This window comes from Prionailurus bengalensis, chromosome D1, assembly GCF_016509475.1.
Source record: "Prionailurus bengalensis isolate Pbe53 chromosome D1, Fcat_Pben_1.1_paternal_pri, whole genome shotgun sequence".
NCBI lineage: Eukaryota > Metazoa > Chordata > Mammalia > Carnivora > Felidae > Prionailurus > Prionailurus bengalensis.
Window position 1 is genome coordinate 22,753,560 of NC_057346.1, and position 16,794 is coordinate 22,770,353.

A 16,794-nucleotide genomic window follows, 5' to 3' on the forward strand; every position below is an offset into this window, starting at 1 on the left:
GTCTCTCTCCCCCACCCCCATCCCCTAGATTAAATACCTAAATGTGGACACCCAGCACGACAGAGAGGACCTGCGAGCATATCTGACAGATCCTTCTAATGAACTTAGGGGCGTTGTATACCGTGCCGAATAACTGATTAGCACCCCCACAGAACATCAGTCATGCTGGGCTTCTTCCAGGCCACCCTCCGAGTGGGGGGGAAGCCAGCTGAGCCCCGAGCAAGCAGAGGAGGAGGAGACCATGCTGGCAGTGGTCTCCTGGTGGAACTGACCGCTGAGAGACCTGAAGGAAGGGACGTGTGGCAGACGGGCAGGGAGGAGGCTGGAACTTATTTGATGAAAAGTGCCAGCCATGAGGGTGGCAGGATGCAAAGTTGGTGGTAGCGGCCGCAGCATGGTTACCACATGTTATGTTACTTCTCAAGTATTTGGAATACAGATGGATGCAAGTTTTGGAAATCTCTTTGTAAGGTCAGCATGGGTCATGGCTGCATGATCTACAGACCCTTCCGGATATAACTGTGAGATGTCAAAAGCTTGCCCTGAGAATCAGTTTGCCTTTAAAAATGGTAAGTAGATGGGGCGCCTGGGTGGCGCAGTCGGTTAAGCGTCCGACTTCAGCCAGGTCACGATCTCGCGGTCCGTGAGTTCGAGCCCCGCGTCGGGCTCTGGGCTGATGGCTCGGAGCCTGGAGCCTGTTTCCGATTCTGTGTCTCCCTCTCTCACTGCCCCTCCCCCGTTCATGCTCTGTCTCTCTCTGTCCCAAAAATAAATAAACGTTGAAAAAAAAAATTTTAAAAATGGTAAGTAGAGCAGCCAATGTGGTGGGACCCAAAATCTGCCTGGAAGAAGGTGTTCTAATGAGTGGTGTTATGATAATGTTAGGAGAGGAGCCAGTGTTGCCTCGGTAGAGGGAAAAATAGAAGAAGTATTAGGCACCCAATATTTTGACACGTGGGGAAAAGATGTGGCCCCGTTTATGGGGTTTGTGAAGTCCATGCCAGATGGGAAAATAGTCTTAACCGAAACATACGACGACGGAGCAGCCAGACTCAGTGATAAGCCGCTGAATTGAGGAGAGCATCTATCACTAACCTTGGTTTTACAGACAACTGGGTCTTCTGTGCTGGGAAAAGCATTAAGACAAAAAGCCCTTTTGAGCAGCACATAAAAGGACAATAAGGACACCAAGAAATATGAAGGAATTCTGCCCAAAGTTGCAGAAAGGAAAGAATGCATCCCCCAGAAGCAAGACGAATGTGGAGGAAGTCGAAGAAGGTGTGCTGTCAGTAGTAATGGGAGAGCTGGCACAGAGAAACGTGGTGCAGATATTTGAAGAGCGTGCAGCCATCTCGGGGTGTGAATGAGCATTCTCTTTTCGATATCAGGATTATTTCTTGCTAACATATATAGACATCTTTGTAAATAGTCATCATGAGCAAATGTGCAAATCATGGAGCCATTTCTAATGGAGTACCATGTTGAGCCTGCTATGGTAATGACAAATTTTGATTCTAAAAGCATACTTAATGGATAACTGAACAGATTGTGGGAAGACATATACATACACTGATAGTTTTATTATTCTTGTCTATCTATCTATCTACCTCCCTCTCTATCATTTATGTGTTAGGGCAGGTGATAGATGTGATATCATCTATCTATCATCGATCTATTATCTATCTATCTATCTATCTATCTATCTATCTATCATCTATTTATCATGTGTCATCTATCTATCTATCTATCTATCTATCATCTATCTATCATCTATCTATTATCTATCTATCTATCTATCACCTGTCATTCTATTTATTGATCTATCATCTATCTATCTATATACTGATAGCTATGGAAATCTATCATGGAATAATATAGATTTAAGGGAGACTATGTTTCCTTTTATATATATATATATATATATATAGCATTTTGATTATAGTATCTTTTAAATTAAAAAGCTATTTGGCTTAGTTCTGTGTGAAATGTGACTTTACAGTCTGACCCTCCTGCGATATCTCTTTTCTTTAGCTTTCTTTCTCTTCCCAAGAAACCGAGAAATAAAATATGAAAACACAAATTTTAATTACACGCAGTACAAAGTAAATACATAAATGTAGGTGGCGTTGGGGACTGTAGCTGGCTGGGTTTTGTGTAGGCAATGTGAATAACCCGATTTTGCAGAAGCCGTTTAGAGTGAGGCTGAGGTTGGTAACTCCACAGAATCCAGGAAGCAGACCAGTTCATTCCCTGTCCTAATTGAGGACAGCCGTGTCTGTATATTGAAAGCAATACTGCCATATATTCTCCTTATTTGATTGTTATCAGCATGGGCCAACCTGTCTGGGAAGCGGCGTGCATGAATATCACAATAATTGTGGTTTGCAAACCAAGACATTAATTGTGTATTTACTTCATTTAACTTCATAATAGAAATTTTTGCCTGAAGATAGAGTGACATATTTAGAAAAGTCTTAATGGCTGAGTGGACTCAGTCATTAAACATTTACAACATAATTTTATTTGACCCAAAATGACTTTATACCCAATTCTACATCAACATATAGGAGATCTAACTTTTTGGTTAACTTTAATCGTCCACTAAATGACTCAAGCTTTCTTAAATATTGTTTTAGGGCACTAAATATCTACTGTGCATGAAGTATCTTAAACTGGTACATATACACAAATTTAGTGATCAAACTGCCATTCATAATAAAAGACAGCACTTAAATTTTGAATCTAAATTTTTTAACTCGATTTTATTTATTTTGAGAGAGACACAGAGGGAGAGAGAGCACATGCACGTGCGCGCGCGCGCACACACACACACACACACACACACATATGCATGAATGGGGGAGGGGCAGAGAGAGAGAGAATCCCAAGCAGCCTCCACACAGACGGCACGAGCCCCGCTTGGGTCTTGAACTCACAAATTGTGATATCATGACCTGAGCCGAAATCAAAAGTCAGGCTCTTAACCCACTGAGGCACCCAGGTGCCCCTGAATCTAAATTTTAGATGACTTGTATAGAAAAAAACCCTAAAAGTAGTAATTTTCATTTTGCTGTAAGCCAAGTTAGAAGCTATTCAGTTATTTCTTTTCTTTCCTTTTTTATTCAGCTGTTTCTTAAATGTTAATGACCTTTGGGGTACTTCCTCAAACTGAATGTAATTTGTGACTAAATGCACCTTGCACATTTAAACAATTTTTGTACATTGTTTAGACTTTTGGCATTTCTAAGCTAGATCACATTCAGCATGATGTGCTAACATTTGAAATACTTCCCAAGATTCTTTAAATTGAAACAAGGCACATTATACAGGAGTTGTGAAATAAATGTTACGTTAAAAAATAATGAAAATAAGTGGTATTGGTTTTGCTTTGTGAAAAAATTAAAATAAAAAAATCTATTATGGTTTCCTCCATCCAAGTTCTAAGTACAGTAAAAATCTGGTAGTGGGGCAGTAAATGGAACTATAATCATTACAGTATAATGTTGATACTACACACTCTGCCCCCAGAATCAGGCTTTATCAAAATCTTTTTTAATGTTTATTTATTTTTGAGAGACAGAAAGGCAGAGTGTGAGCAGGGGAGGGGCAGAGAGATAGGGAGACACAGTTTAGCTTATCCCAGTGCTATAATAACTGTGTGACATTGGGTAAATGACTTAGTCTCTGTTTCAGTTCCCTCATCTGCAAATAGGACCATCCTACAAATTAAAGGAGATAAATCGTATAAAATGCCCAGCTAGTAGGCAGAAGAGCAACAGCTTCCATCCATTGAGGAATTACAATGTTCCAGGCGCTGTATCAGGGGCTCGTTAAATATACGATCTCTTTTAATGTCACACGACGATGCAAAGGAGCTTTATAGCTTCCATTTTACAGAAGAAGAGGCTTAGAATCAGGGTGGCGAGGTGTCTTGTCCAGAGTCTTTTGACCAGCAAGCATCAGAGCCCTCTACCTACCTAGTTCTGTTGGAAGCCAAAGCATGTACCCTCCACCACTTGGCTCTCCTACCTCAGTGGGCCACGCAGCCAAGGAGACACAGAGGTGAGTTAGGGCAGAGCCCGATGGTGTGGTTCTGGGCAGAGTAGGGAAGGGAGGCCTGGGCCACAGTTAGGAGACCAAGGCCATCGGCGGGAAGGAGAGGAGACCGGGATCGGGCCGCAGTTCCGGTGGTCATGGTGCCAATCCCTACGGGAACCCATTTCTGGAATGTAGAATGAGTGCAGTCAGATGCCTCTGTCACTTACCTGCTTTGCACATTCTACAAAGTTAATTAACCTCTCTGACCCACAATTTATTCACCTAGAAAGTAGAGATAATAATAATCTCATTGCACTGGAAGGTTTATGGGGTGATGCATAAGATCACCAGCCCAGCGCTTGCCACACAGTTGATAAGAAACTGCAAACACCTGTGCTTAATAATGTACCTACAAGCCATAAACTCGATCTTCATATCCACAACATAAAGTGGGAGGTGGCCATGGTACAGAGAAGCTAAATGGTTGCCTAAGGCCATTAGGGCTCGTAAGAGTGTGAGATTCGAATTCAGGCAATATGGCATTCTCCTTCAGAATATGTGGTCTTCAATACAAAGTCCTACAACGACCAGAACCAGTCCCACTGTCCTCATCATACTTACTCATCTCAGCCAGCCCCCAAGAAGGCAGAAGATGCTCTTTGGAAAGCCCAGGCCTCCTTGTCAGCCCCTTTCCCCCTGCTTCTGGGATCTACCCAAACCTAGAGTGTCATTAGCCTGGTGGGATATTGAATCTGTGACATTTGAGAAATGACCTGGGGACCTTTTCCAGGCCATTCTCTGCCCAGCATCCCTTCCTTCTTATCTGGCCCACTACTGAAACAGCCCATGAGGTCCCCTGCATATGGTCTCATTATTCAATAACAGTTGCTACTGGAATCAATTCAGAGGCCCAGGGTGTCCCAGTGAAGACTCCCCAGTCTTCTCCCCCCACTTAGACTTGGAGTTTGGCCCCTAACCAGAAAAGCAGAGCCACACGACCAGGCTGACTGGGTGTTACTTGGGCCCAGACAGCATTTCAAAGTTGTGTCACAGTCCTTCTTCATCCACAGTTCATTTCTCTTGGGCATCTTGGCTCTTAAGAGACAGTGTGTGTGGCAGTTGAGGGCGAAGGTATTTCTGGATGTTGATGTTTGTTCAGGAAGGATGGGCAGGATGCCGTCAGGAGGAGATTCCTGCAAATCAGCTGAGTATCTCAGGCTAAAAATTCTCTAGCAGGAAGGGTTGGAATGGAACATGGTCCTTCACGTTCAAGCTATTGCAATGGCTTTCATTACAACAGAAGAACACATTTTTCTCCCACTTGGTGATGCGTATATATTCCACACATCTTTTTGGGCAGCCCAGAATGGAATATTGATAGGAATATTCTGAAGAATAACAGAGAGACCCAGGTTAGACTTGGAATGTGAGGGAATGTGGCTGAGAAAGGAGTCCCTGCCTTCCCTCCTGTCCTCTGAGGCAGAGCCCAAGACTTGAACCCCCTCCACACAAGGGACGGTTTCCTTCCAGGACAACTGGGTGTCCCCAACACCTCCCCCCACCCCGCAACATTTATAGCAAAGGAGCTGCAACAGCTGTGCTCTCTTAGGGATTCAGTCACTGATTATCAGGGATGGATGGGAATTTGGAGGTCAACCATAAAACCCAATTGTTGCACAAGTGAGACATTTGAACTCAGAGAAGGGAAGTCACAAGCCCTAGACTATTGACTGAGTTAAGCCAGAACTGGTGAGACTAGAGAGTGCTGACTCCAGATCTAGTGCCCTTTTTTTGCCAAAGCAATCATAAAATTCAATCTCCCCTCACCCTCCTTCTCTTGCCCTCAGCTTACCGCCAGTGAAATGTTGGGTATACACTTCTTTGATCTGACACGCAGAGTCAGGATATTTGGATTGACAGGAACCTAAATTCTTTCTGCATTTCTTGCCAACAAATTCATCACAGGAGGTGCAAAATATAAATTTCCGTGTAGGATCTGGACATTATATGAGAACCATAGGGTGAGACCAAAGGGGGGAGAAAAGAAGATCGCTGCTGTAGATATTGAGATTGAGGTCAGGACCTCAACTGAGGCCAGGACTTTGCAATTTCCCTCTTCCGACCTCTGGGCGTCTCCCTGTAGAACCCAGGTTTATTAAGGAGTCTGGTTTTAAGAGTCATGGGGTTACCAGGAAGCTCTTTCCCTTCTTTCCAGGATCAGCTTGCAGTGTTCTGAAAGGGACGCTGAAATGGACATTTCTTGCTGGTAGGGATGGGTTAGGTTATCTGAGAGAGAAGACCCACTGTCCAGCGGGGGAAAGAAGGAGGAGGATCTCTCTTCTGAATTATTTATCAAGACCTGGGTCTTAGTTGAAACAAAAGGTGCTACAGGTCTCTAGCATGCCTATCTGTAGACCCCAGTGGTTCTGCATCATCCCTTTTCCTTACACCATTCCTGAAGTTAGAGTTTGGAGGAGCTCCTGGACAGCTGCAGTGGCAGGATCCCCAGGAAGAGTTTCCATGGTAGACAAGGGAGTTTGCAGCAACCAGAGGCTCAGGGCCCAGAGCCCATGAACGCTGTCAGGACTTTTTAGGACTTTGCTCCTGGAACTCATCACCCTGCCCCCTTTGCCTCCCTGCCATAGGACTCACCCTCCGTGGAAGACCAGCACAGAACCAGGAGGGCTCCTGGGAACAGGAGAAACCGGAGCCAGTCCATATATGTTAGGGAAAGGATGATGAGGCAGGCAATCAGGCTCCAGAGAGGGTTCAGTAATGGAGCACAAGACAGGATATGGGGTGGAGAAGAAGCTGTGATCTCCTCTCTAGTCTCCTACTCTGTGAGTTATGTCCTAGACTATGAAAGGTGCAGTTCATTTACCTATATTGGGAGGCCCTGCCTCTAAGAGAGTGGGTGTTGTGCTTCCTCCCCCCACTCCATTCCACCGCCAATGCAGGGCCTCAGCCAAGGAACTTGCACAAGGAAAAGGTGACCTTGCTTCTCCCAGAGAAGGCAAAGGATCTAAGTGAAGCAGAGGTGGGAGCCACCATCAGATTCCACATTTTCTCTGGGTGTTCAACTTTCTACGTGTGACGCTACCACTTGCCCCACTGAGCCCTGGCATCGGGCTTTGTCCTACAGGCTTACAAGTGCACGGCACACTCCTGTGTTGTGTTGGATTCCTTGAGTCAGCTAAATCATATATCACTGCTATAGGACTCAATTACTTTCAGAGAGTTTCACAGTATATTCCACCTAATAAGACTAAAACCTGTTCAGAAGAAGCATTGGACCAGAAGAAGAGAGCAACAATTGATAGAGGAGGTATAATGTAAAGAATGGTAGGGTTGGGTTAAGCAGAATCAAGGTCATTGGCATTCTATAATGAGAGAAAAGTGCATGTGAAGTTCTAGAGATGGGAACAGATGTCACAGATCAGATGCTCTTGTCGTAATGTCTTTATCTGGTTTTGATATCAGAGTATTGCTGGTTCCATTAAATGGTTTAGGACAAATGAACTCCTCTTCAATTTTCTGGAAGACTTTTTCTAGAATTAGTAGTATACCTTCCTGAAATGTTTCACAGAGTTCACCAGTGAAGCCATCTGGGCTTTCCTTGTGAGGTTTTTAACTACAAAGGCAGTGTTTTTAACAGATAGAAGTGAGGTTGCCTGGGGGGCTTAGTTAAGCATCTGACTCTGGGTTTCAACTCAGGTCATGATCTCGCAGTTTCGTGAGTTCAAGCTCCATGTTGGGCTCTGTGCTGGCAGTGCAGAGTCTGCTTAAGATTCTCTCTCTCTCTCTCTCTCTCTCTGTCCCTCCCCTACTCATGCTGTCTCTGTCTCTCTCAAAATAAATATGTAGGCTTAAAAAATAGATAAAGAAATGTATTTCTTACTTTTTGAGCGTCCTTGGGCAGTTGGAACCCTTCGAGACTTCCCATTGTCTAGCACAATAAGCACCATATGCGTTTGCCTATTATAGTTGGCTTTTGTGAGGACTTCAGATAATATATTTGCAGTGTTTACAACACGGATCAAGTGCTTAGAAAACAACAGTCCTTATTACTGCTATCGTCTAAGGAGAAAAAGAGCCATCTTTAATGAAGACAAAAAAATGCTCTAGGCTAATTTTATACTATAGAATAACAGGAATTCAAAAGATTCAAACACTAGCCGCCAGGAGGAATAAAACCATCAGTACTGAACCCCAGGGGCTTTTCATTTGCTCTTCTCTGAGCTCATACCATCTTTTAAGTAGCAAAAGCAATCATCTTTTCTAAGACTGCCTCTATACCTCATATGTGGATATAGAAATGTCAGATAAGTCCTTTTCCATAGCTCAGGGGGCCGGCAGGTGACTGGCTCTGCCCTCCTTCTGTGGCTCTAGCTGAGAGGTGGCTGTCTGGCACCCCTGGAGATGGGTGGAGATCTTCCCATAGCCCTGCCCTGGTTACGGAGGCCCTTTGATGTGAGCAGGTGGGTGAGTGACACTGCTTGGGTCCCATGTGTCTTCTGGTTCTGGAGGACCGAGGTGATTCTTTGAGGAAAACTCGGAGACACTGACCCTGGACTGTTTTCTCCTTGAAGCATCCTTCTGCCCATTTTACAGGTTTGGAAATGGAGGCTGAGAAAGGTTAAGTGAGTCACCAAGGTCAAAATGCTAGAGAGCAGAGCTGAGATTTCAGTTTGGGCCTGTCCCCAAAGCCCAGGCAGGTTTTTGTTTGTTTGTTTGTTTGTTTGTTTACATTTCAGCATTATAGAATTATAATTGACAAAATTGGAAAGTCTTTAAAGTATACATCATGGTGGTTTGATATACATATAAACACATGTTGCGAAAAGATTTTGCCATTTTCCATCTAGATAATTAACATATCTTTCATCTCATATATTTATCTTTTTGGGGGGAGAGGGAAGTGAGAACATTTAAGTCCTACTTACTTCCTGGGCAAATTTCAATTATACAATATGGTGTTGTCAACTATAGTCTCTGTGGTTTACATTCGATCTTCACACCATTAAAAAAAAATTCTTTTATTTATTTTGAGAGACAGCACATGCACACACAAGCAGGGGAGGGGCAGGGAGGGAGGGAGGAAGAGAGAGAATCCCAAGCAGGCTCCAAGCTGTCAACGCAGAGCCCGACATGGGGCTTGATCTCACAAACCATGAGGTCATGACCTGAGCCGAAGTTGAGAGATGGACATGTAACTGACTGAGCCACCCAGGTGCCCCTGCAACTTTCATCTTATAGTTGAAAGTTTGTACCGTTTTGCCAACCACTTTTCCACCCTCTGTTCTATAAATTGGACTTTTTGTTTGTTTGTTTGTTTCCGATTCCACATATAAGTGACACCATGAAGTATCTGTGTGGCTTATTTCACTCAGCATAACGCCTTCAAGGTCTACCCATGCAGCTTTTAATCACTACGCCAAATGATGTGTGTAAAGCGATGACCCAGTGACTTGGACACAAGAGGGACTCATTTAGCATTTTTCCCGTTTCTTTTTCATTTGAAGCATATATGTAACTCTTTGTTGTCTGAGCAGATACTAATAAGTTGAATGTTAAAAATATTCTAGAGCACTGATTTCTTCAAGGAAAGCCTGAGAGGCCGATCAGTGTGCAAGAGACGAGGGAGGCAAGGCAGGGACACAGGATAAGCTTGCTTTCAGTTATTGAAAGGGGAGGAGGGACGCATGTAGCTTACTGGGTAAGAAGATCCTCTACGGAGCCAGGCATTCTGCATTTTGAATCCCTGCTGAGTCTCCTAGTAGCTGTCTGATCTTGGGCAGATTAGTAACTTCTCTAAGCTTCCATTTCCTGAAAGGTAACATGGAGATTGTAATAGCGTCCACTGCATAAGCTCGTTATGTTTATAGAGTCAATATATGTAAAGCTACTAGGGCAGTTGCTGGCATACAGCTAGTATGTCTAACTGGTTTATGACAGACTGGGGGCCAGAGTAGAGGGAGGCTCCAGGATGGGAAGCATGGTGTGAGATTGACTGCGGGCGTCTGGCATGACAAGAAGGATCCGGCTGGATTGCGCAATGAGATCGCGTCCTGGGGACAGAACCACATTTGTGGGGTTTTAGCCTAGAGCTAAGTACTTCGGCGCGCCGAGCACCTTGCACATCTTAGGATTCCTTACCAGTCTGGGGATTAGCGATCATCCCCACCTGTACATGTTGAAGCTGAGACTCTTCATAAATGGAAGAGCTGGGATTTGAACCACAGTTGATATGATTCTACTGCATAGACTCTTACAGTTGTGGATACAGCCTTGTGAGTAAGGCAGTATGCTGAAGAGGCTTTGCACCCTGAGAGTTGGGCTGCAGACGCTAGGGAGAAGAGCGTGCGGACTTCTAGAGAAAGCAGAGTGATCCAAGGACTCTGTTCTTTTTTTTTTTTTTTTTTTTAACGTTTTTATTTATTTTTGGGACAGAGAGAGACAGAGCATGAACGGGGGAGGGGCAGAGAGAGAGGGAGACACAGAATCGGAAACAGGCTCCAGGCTCCGAGCCATCAGCCCAGAGCCTGACACGGGGCTCGAACTCACAGACCGCGAGATCGTGACCTGGCTGAAGTCGGACGCTTAACCGACTGCGCCACCCAGGCGCCCCAGGACTCTGTTCTTTAAGGAAAAACATCTGCCTTCTTTGGTTCTGCCAGAAGGTGACCAGGACCAGTTTGCAAGGCAGTCTTCCATTTTCTTTGGTCCTGCAACAACTCTCTTTCTCCTGGGGGTTTCTTGAGTATTATTTCTTCTTTCGGCCTCCCGGCTGACCCCCACCCCCTCACCGCCAGCTTTTATTCCTCTCTCTCAGAACCTGAGAAGGATTCTTGTCATTGCCCAAAGCACTAGGAGTTCCGTTTCCCAGGAGGGAGCTGAATGTTCTGGCAGCAATGTGTAGGATGGAGGGGAAGGGGCTGGTTAGAGTGCAGTTCAGGAGACCAAACCCCTGGGTGCCAGGGGTCAGAACAAGGGTACGTGATCTCATTAGCTCCCAACCACAAACCTCTGAGGGAGGTGACAGGCTGGTTATTTTCGGGGTGAGGAAACAGAGCTCTGAGAAGGTGTGACCTGAGGGGAAGGGGAATCTCAGGGCCCTGTGCTGTTGCGACCACACCGTACAATTGCTTTAGTCTCCACCATAATTTTGGGTGGTTGGGGCACACTTGGAGATGGGGGTGGGGCTTCCAAACGTATTCCCCCCAGCCCTATGCCCAGCCCAAATTCCTCCCCATCTCATACTATTTATGGCAAACCCACCCACTGAGAGGATGAGAGGAAAACACGAGGCCATCTTCAGCTAGAGGAGAAGTGACTTAGCAGGAATCTTTTCAGAAAGCCAAGTCTGAGGGTTTTCCAATTGCTTTTGTAGTCAGGACTCAAGGAGTGTATCCACATACAACACACTGCAGAGAATCTGAGGAAGACGAGGCATCAGGGCACCTCGGAGAGGGGGTCTTTGCCCTTTCCTAGCTCCTCGGGGCTCCCGCTTGACCCCGGAAGTCAGTGCCATTTCCTTACACTGTTGCCATGGCCGAGAAAGGAATTTGAGAAGCTAATTCCTACTGAGGTGTTTTGTTTGTTTGTTTGTTTTTTAAGATTTTATTTTTTAAAGGAATTTCTACACCCCAAGTGGGGCTCGAACTCACAACCCTGAGATCAATAGTCGCACATTCTACAGACGGAGCCGGCCAGGCGTCCTCAGAGGTGTTTTGGACACAGGACCCCTCAGGGGTATTCCCGTGTATTTAATACATAGTTATGGAAGATCTCAAACACTCCAGGAACTCCATGTTAGAAAACACACAGAGGGGCACCTGGGTGGCTCAGTCAGTTAAGTGTCCGACTTTAGCTCAGGTCATGATCTCACAGTTCGTGTGTTCCAGCCCCGCGTCGGGCCCTGTGCTGACAACTCAGAGCCTGAAGCCTGCTTTAGATTCTGTGTCTCCCTCTCTCTTTGCCCCTCCCCCACTCAGGCTCTGTATTTCAAAAATGGATAAACATTTTAAAAATTAAAAAAAAAAAAAAAAAGAAAACACACAAAGAAGTGACTGTTGGCAGTGAACCGGGCCCTGTGCCATTGGGCCCAACCACGAAATAATAGTGATACTAATAATGATAAAATTGCGACCAGGCACTGGATAGTCACTGTGTGTCAGGCACCGTGCTCGATTTTGTATGTATTATCTCATTTAAGTATCATGACAACATCATTATCATTCCCTTTTCTGATGAGAAACTGAGGCCCAGCAACGTTAAATCTCTCACAAATGTGTCATTTCTACTAAGTGGCAGAGCTGGGATTCATACGCAATTCTGCTTAACTCTAAGCACTAACTTTTAATCGCTTTGAATGCGGTGATGGCCAGTTCAAGGGGAAGCAACTGGCAGAGGGGGAGGCGGCCCCTTTATGAGGAGGACTCTTTGGGGTACCCTCTGGGCAAGTGTGGAGAGCTAAGGGGTAGTGGAAATTGTAGCCTCAGAGCTTGGTGTTGGGGAAAAGTCCTCTGTTTTCATGACTTTGTCTTGTGTCTCTTTTCCTGGAATTTAATCATTTCATTTATCCTGGGTGTAGGGTTCAAGGTCTGTGCCCTCTGGCATCTTCTGCCCTTTCCCTTTCTGGGGTACTCTCTGTCGTCTTTTTCAGCTAGTTTTCCCTCAGGGCGGTCACTGCGCACTTCAGTAGCCGGTTGATAGAATGGCCTGTGAGATTCTTACACCCACCTTGACTGCTTCTTTCTCAGCCCCAGGGCTCAGGTTGTCCTGAGTCTCTCTGTGGCACTGTGGGTCCCACTGTACCAGGACTGAGAGATTGCGATGTAGGGAATTATGTGTTCTTGAGCCACTGCCTCAAGGTTTCAGTTAATTTCCATTGCCCAGCCCTGGAAAATGGTGCTTCTCAAAATATGTTTAATGAACTATTAAACTAAACCCACGTCTTCCTAGCTCACGTGGGAGAGAGCTCACATCAACTCTCCCTCTGCTTGGGCATTAAGAGAAATATCTGCACATCGGGCAACAATCAGTTCACTTCTGCTTCGTGAGCTCCTACCCTTGGCCCAGTCCTGTCCTAGGCACTCTGGAAAAACCATGTGAACATAAGTCCCCAGAGGGGTTAGCAATCTAGTAGAGAAAATGAGGTTAGATGGAGGGAATATACCAAACACTAAAAGTTTTCAGTGCACTGAAGGTATTTTTTTTTTTTCAATGGAAGCTCCCTTGAATCTTAACCACCTTTTAAACAAATGAAAGAATAGCTTTACAGAGGTAGGGGATTGGGGACCCAAACTCATGTGGGTGTGTGCGTGTGTATGTGTGTTGGGGGGGAGGGCTGTGGGAAGCAGGGGAAGGAGAGGAGGAATATTCAGGAAATATAAGACACTCAGTGATATGAGAAAGACAGAGAGAAATAGAATAAGGGGTGGTGAGGCTGGGAGCGGCTTGTGTGGACGGTATGATGGTGTGAGATGGGATACGAAATCAATTTGTTTTTGGACTTGTTGAATTTGAGATGCCCATTCAAATGGCGAGAAAGAGAGGCCAGAGGAGGGTTCAGAGAGGAAAGCAAAGATTTGTAAGTCGTCCATATACAGAGGGTATTTAGAGCCATGACATGAGGTCACTGGAGGAGATAATTAATACGGCAAGAAGACCAAGGACTGAGCAAGTCCCATCACGTCTATAGCCTCAGGTTTTTGGTACTGAAAAAAATAAATAAAAACCTGAAGCTCAAACCACTAGGTGTGATTATTACTATCACTATCACCATTAGCAGGGGGCCTCTGTTGTTTTGTACAACTGTTGTGCACCTACTTGTAGGGAGACAATGCCAAATAAGCACAGTCTTGCCATCTGGCTTTCACCTGGTAGCTCGTGTTCTGACTGAGCTGCTCACTCAGGCCTCCCGGGTGAGCGCAGTTGGGTCTGTGCCTGCTGGCTGACTTCTGAGGAGCAGCCCAGAACGGAGGGCGTCAGAATAACAGGAGTGCCAAAAAGAGGGCCCCCCACCTAACACGCCATAAAGCCCAGCGGTGGCACCTGAGTGGCAGGAGGCGGGACAGAAGACAGGCTTGTAAGCCACGGGCAAGCGGCATGCCAAAAAATTACTTGATAGTTAAAAGAAGAAAAAGAAAGTATGATTCCAATTATGCCCGATTATACCTGCCATGCTAAACCTATTCCAATGATTTTGAAATTATGGGGACCCGGGGACCCCGGTGGACCTGAGCAGAAGGTCCTCCTCAGACTGCCTTCAGACCTGCATTCAGACTTCTGTTTGGGGGAGGAACTTTCTGGGACCAGGAGGGGAGTACGGAGGTTATTACGAGTGTCTCACTTCCTTGTTCTATGTGAGCATATATCCTTGGGAAATTCATAAGACCTCCTCTTCCTAACCTTGGATCTTCAACATTTGGGCGTATGTCTAAATCTCTGAAAGCTGGGTTTTTTCCTTCCTTGAGGAGACTGGTATCTTCGAAAACTCGCTCTTACTCCTCCCCCGCCCACCTCTGAGTGGTGCCAAGACTTCCAGTGCTGTTTGATCCCTTCTCTCGTGTGATTAAGCTTTTCACCTCTCAACTGCTGCCCATCTGGACTTTAATGATCAGAAACCACCTCAGCTCAGGCAGAAGATGTTCTGTGCCTCTAACCCCAAGGGCTGGGTCCCAGGCTGTTCCTGGAACAGTGACCCCGGGCTTGTCAGGATGACGTGCCACTGAACTCCTGGGTCCACAACCCACCTCCCACCCTGTCTGGGGCTCCATGAACCACCTCCCCCCACCCCCAGCAATATCTCCCCTCTTTGAGCACAGGCATCCAATCTGACTCCCCCCCCCCGCCCTTCAGGCCCCGACCAGGGGATGCGTTTCTCTTGGGGCTCCTCTTCTTGACTTTACACAATCCTTCCTTCTGCAGTTTTATCAGGTAACTCCTTCCTCTGCATCTTCCCCCAGGTTGAAGTGCTTAACACAGCCTCTCCTTCAGCTCCTCCATCCTTCTTCCTTCATCCCTCCAAGCAGCTTCAGCATCCCAGCCCTGGAATAGCAGCCTTCCTTTACTCGAAGGAGCAGAGGCAAAGCTTTCTTCTCTAATCCATTGTTATTAAGGTTCCATTTCAGTGGATTGAATGCAATGAATTGTTCCATATTGAGGAAAGAATAGGCTCCAGGTGAATCCTGTTATGAAGGCCATAACACAACAGCAAAAAGGGAATGGAGAAGGGAATGACAGTAGTAACAGTCTGAACAGATGGGACTCTGTCACTAGTTTAACATGGAATGGGAGAGGAAGAAGAGTCAAAGTGAAGGCTATCTTCATATCATGGCTCTCAGCTGTGCTGTGGGAATCAGAGGAGGAGTCCTGGAAGAAGGAACATTCACACCAACACCTGAAGTTGTGTAGGCACTTTCCTAGGAAGGAAGAGAGGGGGAACGCATGTGCAGGAGAGAATGGGGCTTTTGCCAGAAAATGGGGAAGCTTCTCCATCGTGCAAGCCTAGGGAGCAAGTTGGGCGGGGCTGTCTGCAGAGGGGGCAACCAGAAGAGAGCACCGCCCCACTCTGGGGGCTTCCCAGGACCCCTCAGTCTTCCCCACAATGACCCAGGGGCTCAACTGTCTTTCTTTTCTCCCCAGACTGCCACTATCGACTGCATTTTTTAGAGCTTTTCTCCATTGATCCCTGGGCATGAAATAGGCCACTAAGCTTCCTACGTATATTTTCAGTTTTGTAATTTTACTGTCAATCACTTCAAACACAGGAATATTGCAAGAGTTTTTAAAAATCTTACCATGTTCTTATAATCCCTGGTCTTTGAAAACCTGCTGCCTTCTTTCTACAGTTGGCCACTATGACATCATGATCAGGAGGCAGATGAAACTCTGTTTCAACTTGGATTCTCCACTTGGCTGGTTGTGTGACCCTGCGTGTGTCTATCTTTAACGTCTATCTTCAGCTGTTGCAACAGAAAAAAAGTAGTATCTATCAAGAAAAATCGTGAGGACTAAATTGGTACATATAAGCTATTTAATTGCTTTAAAATGTCAGACGTTTTGAGGAAGCCTGGAGGCGATACCAGTGGAAATGGCAGAGGAGGGAGCTCCAAAGGACAGTCCCTCCACAAAAATACTGATAGTAGCCAAAGTCAGAATCCACTTTGTCTAAGGTTTACAGCCACCAGGAGAATGATGAGTCAGAATAAGGCAGCTTAACCATGGGGGGAGAGTTTTACGACATTTTAAACTTCACCTTTGTCCCAGCAGCCTACATTCCTGTTGTGGGTACCTGGCTCCAGAGGAAGGAATGCAGACTTTGTTTTCAAAGAACTGTGTTTGGCTTGACATCTCTACAATTGTCTTTGTTTCACCTGCCTTGTAACTCTCTCATGGTGAACTGGCAGCTAAGTAGAAGGCTTTCCTTGAAAAACATTGAAAGGTAAATGGACAAGCTCTTCCTACTTGGGGCAAAAGACTTAAGTTAAGGCAAACAGTAGACATGCCAAAAACCAGGGAGGAAAATCTGGGGAGAGAGTTACTTTGGGGAATGAGCTTCAAAACACTCTCACACATCACGGGGGGGATCTAGAAGACCACACACAACTTCCAGAGCAGGAAAGACTTGAGAAGAACTTAAGCTTTCACTTCCATCTCACTTCAGGCTCAGTGAGAGCAGGAAGACACAGAATGGATTAGTGGTGCCAGTGGTTGAAAAGGTAGGGGATGCAACCCTTTGTCAGTCTAGAA

At 45.7% G+C, this 16,794-nt stretch overlaps 1 pseudogene; it reads left to right on the forward strand.

The window, feature by feature from the left end:
- Window positions 1-352: 352 nt before the first annotated feature.
- On the forward strand, window positions 353-1,359 carry LOC122482525 (annotated as a pseudogene).
- The last annotated feature ends 15,435 nt before the right edge of the window (window positions 1,360-16,794 follow it).